Source organism: Sardina pilchardus, chromosome 24 (assembly GCF_963854185.1).
Source record: "Sardina pilchardus chromosome 24, fSarPil1.1, whole genome shotgun sequence".
Lineage (NCBI taxonomy): Eukaryota > Metazoa > Chordata > Actinopteri > Clupeiformes > Clupeidae > Sardina > Sardina pilchardus.
Window position 1 is genome coordinate 5,439,569 of NC_085017.1, and position 5,000 is coordinate 5,444,568.

The 5,000-nt window shown below is 47.2% G+C and overlaps 1 protein-coding gene across 1 annotated transcript in view; it reads right to left on the minus strand.

Annotated features, from left to right (window-relative positions):
• csmd2 (CUB and Sushi multiple domains 2) overlaps positions 1 to 5,000 on the minus strand; it is a 398,565-nt gene that overhangs the window by 63,268 nt on the left and 330,297 nt on the right.

Genomic DNA, 5,000 nt, shown 5'->3' on the forward strand with positions numbered 1-5,000 from the left:
ACCACTATATTATCCTGTAGGGTGGGTATAGACCACTATATTATCCTGTAGTGTGGGTATAGACCACTTTATTATCCTGTAGGGTGGGTATAGACCACTATATTATCCTGTAGTGTGGGTATAGACCACTATATTATCCTGTAGTGTGGGTATAGACCACTATATTATCCTGTAGTGTGGGTATAGACCACTATATTATCCTGTAGTGTGGGTATAGAGCACTATATTATCCTGTAGGGTGGGTATAGACCACTATATTATCCTGTAGGGTGCATCAAGGCAATACCGGCTTGACAATGTGGCCGCCTCCAAAAAAATTAAACAGACTGCATGTTGCTACTCTCAAGATCTGTCCTTCCTTTTCAGCTATTTTTAAGGAAGCATTGTTATAAACCTCATTGATGTGCAGGGGACAGTGGGAACATCGGATATTGAACATCAGGGCCACTGTACTCTCTCTCTCTCTCACACACACACACACACTCTCACATACACACAAACACACACACACACACACACACACACACACACACACACACACACACACACACACACATTCACACACATACTATACAAATATCTGAGGGAAAAGTTTTGTTTGTGTAGGTTATGGGTTACAAGTAAGCTACACAATTTGGAATGTTCAAATAATGTTAGTTCAAATAAGCACGTCTTGAACAGCTCGATAAGCAAGAGGCAAAATAGACCATGGGGAGGGGGGGTGTTGAGAGAAAGAGAGAGAGAGAGAGAGAGAGAGAGAGAGAGAGAGAGAGAGAGAGAGAGAGAGAGAGAGAGAGAGAGAATAAATTATAGAAAAGCAGAAACAAGTGAAATAGAGGGAAAGAAGGAAAGACCCTCTTGTGCTGCTCTTGTCGCCATGGAGACTGAGAAAGTAGGGAAAGGCTTAGTGCACCAGCATGTAGTGCTAGACTGTGTGTGTGTGTGTGTGTGTGTGTGTGTGTGTGTACATGCATGCAGGAAGCAAAACGGTGCAAGATCAGAAGAATATTTTTCATGTGAGCCATGAGCCATGAGCCATGTGTGTGTGTGTGTGTGTGTGTCAGATGTGGAGTGATGAGAGGCAGCCTACAGACATGTAGATCATGAGTTGCTGAGACTGTGTGAAGTTTTTGATGTTTCTTAAAGTGTGTGTGTATGTGGGTGGCGTGGGAGTTTCAGAACTACAAACACAACACCACCAAAACCCAATCCAGACAGGGGGACTGCTGTCTCTGCGTACTGGTGTGTGTGTGTATGTATGTGTGCATTTATGAGGGTGTGATAATAGTGCAGAAATGAACAAAAGCTGTGCAAAGCAAGAGTGAGGCTCAACAAGTCAGGAAGAGACAGAAACAACACTTCAGTGTGTGTGTGTGTGTGTGTGTGTGTGTAGGCGTGAGTGTGTAGAGGAGAGAGCAAAACTATTTCAGTGTCGCAGATGCTAAAGTGTCAGGCCGAAGACACATTGTACACAGTGTCTGTGACACACACCTCAGTGTTTCTTGTGTGCGTGTGTGTGCAGTTTTTGGATGTCTGTGTGCAAACACGCATGCATGTGTGCATGAGTGGTGCACATTTATACAGGCATGTGTGTGTGTGTGTGTGTGTGTGTGTGTGTGTGTGTGTCATTGGGAGACAATGGCATGTTTAGTTAAGTTGTGTCTGTGGCATATCCAGCTCTGATGTGTGGGGTTGAGCTCTCACCAGATGGAGGAATGGGAGAGGATCAGGGTTTAAAATAGAGAGAGGGAGGGAGGGAGAGAGAGAGAGAGAGAGAGAGAGAGAGAGAGAGAGAGAGAGAGAGAGAGAGAGAGAGAGAAGAGAGAAAGAAAGAAAGGGATAGGGAGGGAGAGAGAGGGAGAGAAAGAGAGGGAGAGAGAAAGCAGTGATTTGATAGTTGGTGCAGCTGCAGCTTGGCTATGTCTTGCATGTCAATGAGTTTGCTTCTGCCTCTCTCCCTCTCTCTATCTCCACCTCCCTTGCTCTGTCGTTCCCTATCTCTCTCCCACACACACACACGCACACACACGCACACACAATCCCTCTCTCTCCCTTTCTCTCTCTACCTCCCTCTCTCCTCTAGTCCAAAGCATCTCCTCTGACTCCTTGTTCCCCAAATGATCCTCACAAACCCCCGTTTCTACGCTGCCTTCATTGTTTCCCACCTCCCTCTCCCCTCCTCCTCCTCCTCCTCCTCTCTCTCTATTTCATGGCCCACTTCTCTTCTCTCTCTGCTGTTCCTCCTCTTCTTCCTCCTCATCCGACCACCCCGCATGTTATCATTCCCCACTCTTCCTCCTCCTCCTCCTCCTCGTCCCTCCTTCTCTCCAGGTGTCTGTCTGCTCTATGCTTCATTTCTGCTCTGCCAGCTTCCAAGCTTCCTGTCCCTTATATGGCATTGATCCAGAGCCATTCCTTATTTACATACAATTCTCCCCGCAAAAAAAAGACAGCCACAGCTGTACCGGCGCTCAGCCGAAACTGAACCAGATCTGAAGCAGATCTGCAGCGGAGCTGAAGCGGAGCTGGGTCAGGGTAAGATGACGCTCCACAGATCAGCGTCCATTCTTTCTCTCTTCTTTTTCTACCTCCCTTCATCCCTACCTCCCTCTGTCTGTTTCTCCACTTTCCCCTTTTACTCTCTCTCCCACTCCCCTTCTCTTTACTGTCACCCTGCTCTTCCCCTTTTTCCTCTCTCTCTCTATCTCTTTTCCCCACTTGCTCTCTCTCTCTCTATCCTTCTCGCCCTTTCTGTCTCTCTGTCTTTGTATCTCTCCCTTCTCTCGTCTTTCTGGCATCCCCTTCTCTTCCCTCCTTCTCTCTCTCTCTCTCTCTCTCTCTCTCTCTCTCTCTCTCTCTCTCTCTCTCTCCCTCTCTCTCCGCCGTTTGATGAGACTGGCCTACTTAGCATGAATGACACCCTGCTACAGCACACAGCCAAATGGAGTGTGTGTGTGTGTGTGTGTGTGTGCGTGTGTGTGTGTGTGTGTGCGTGTGTGTGTGTATGTGTGTGTGTGCGTGCGTGTGTGTGTGTGTGTGTGTGTGTGTGTGTGTGTGTGTGTGTGTGTGTGTGTGTGTGTGTGTGTGTGTGTGTGTGTGTGTGTGTGTGTGTGTGTGTGTGTGCGTGCGTGTGTGTGGTACTGGCCCTCTGTATAAGGTTCTTTTCATATAGAGCCAGCGATTAGTTGGCGACATGCAATTAACACCAAGATAAATTACACCAGTTCAGACCGAGTACTCCAGCATGAAGGGTGAGGAGTCACAAGCTTTTTATAAAGTGTGTGTGTGTGTGTGTGTGTGTGTGTGTGTGTGTGTGTGTGTGTGTGTGTGTGTGTGTGTGTGTGTGTGTGTGTGTGTGTGTGTGTGGTGTGTGTGTTGGATGGGGTGGGGTGAGAAGTGCTAAATGACAAAAAAAAAAAAAGGAAATTAGGTCCCTACTTTTCCCCTCCCTGGAATCTCTCTCCCTCCCTCCATCTCTCCCTCTCCCTCCATCTCTTTCTCTGTCTCTCTCTCTCTGTCTCCCTCTCTCTCTCCCTCAGTCAGCTGCATATGTTCAGCATTATCAGTATTGCATAAGACATTTCCTGTCTGTAATTAGCTTCATTATTTAGCTTTTGTTGGGGCTGTGGGGCTTCACAGCAACAAGCCTCAAGCGTTCTCCCCATCGCTGCGGCAATCCGTTCCCACAATGCCGTGCGCGTAATCACGCTCGGCGGCGATGATTTCTGTCTGTTTGGGAGCGCAGCGGGGGGGTCTTAGCGCCGAGGATCTCTCGGAGATGAGCGAGAACGAGAATTAGAACACCTCGGTACAGTTCCGTGGATCTATCCTCATACTGTAGAACGCAGCAGGAACCCTGAACTCTGACGAAGCATGTGGGCTCACCGGCCTTTCATTCATTCATTCATTCATTCATTCATTCATTCATTCAGTTATTGTGGAAAAAGTTTCTGCAGAAACAGTTCTGAAATACATATGGGAGAGTTAATTAAAAAAATATATAAAAAGGTACATGATCACCACCCATCCCTCCCCTAACACACACACACACACACACGTGTCCTAAACGTTTCTACATTACATATATACATTACATACATACATATGTGTATTCCATATGTCACCCCGTCTGGAGGCTAAAGGTCATACTGCCTAGATGACTGTAGCTGTACTGCAGTGTGTAAGAGGGGCTGCTGGAGGTGCTTGGTGCTGGCAGGGGGAATGGTGAGCAGGGCACTGTCTCTACACTGCCTACCAGTGTGGTGTAGTATGGCTGGAGGAAGACGGGTGTGTAATGGATGTGATGGGCTCATCGCCTCTTTAAGCATGGACATTGCTGCTTCCTCTGTGGGTGCATTTATTTACCATCAGGGAGAACAACGTGTGCAGTAGCCTCAAAGTTGTGAGTTCAATTCCCGGCTTCCACCGGTGTGCCCTTGAGCAAGGCACCTAACCCCAAGTTGCTCTGGGGAAAAAATCATATAGTAGTTGCCTGCTAACTGAATACACGTGAAGGAGCTCTGAACTGTGTGCAAGAGTGTGTGTGGGTCTCTGGGTAGGCCTAGCGGCTCTGGGTAGAGTTCTACTGAATGGCCAAAGGGTCCCAGACTAAGAACACAAACTAGAAAAGCACTCAGAGAGCGCAAACCTATGCCGAGCGAAAACATAACCGCCTCCAGAATCCAATTCTTCCTTGGATCATTTCAGACCTTCCCTAAAAATTTCATCAAAATCTATCAATAAAGTTTTGAGCTATCTTGCAAACAAACAAACAAACAAACAGACAGACAAACCCCGATGAAAACATAACCTCATTGGCGGAGGTAACTATGGAGACCACAGATAAGAGGGGTGATAAATATGACGGCTAACAGCTAACAGCTAACGGCCAACACGACAATACCCACAGTGCATTTGGCTAAATGCAGCTTTATATAAATCTTTGTTCATGCCATTACTGCGTCTAGACATGCTGTAACCACATCAACAACTATGCGTTG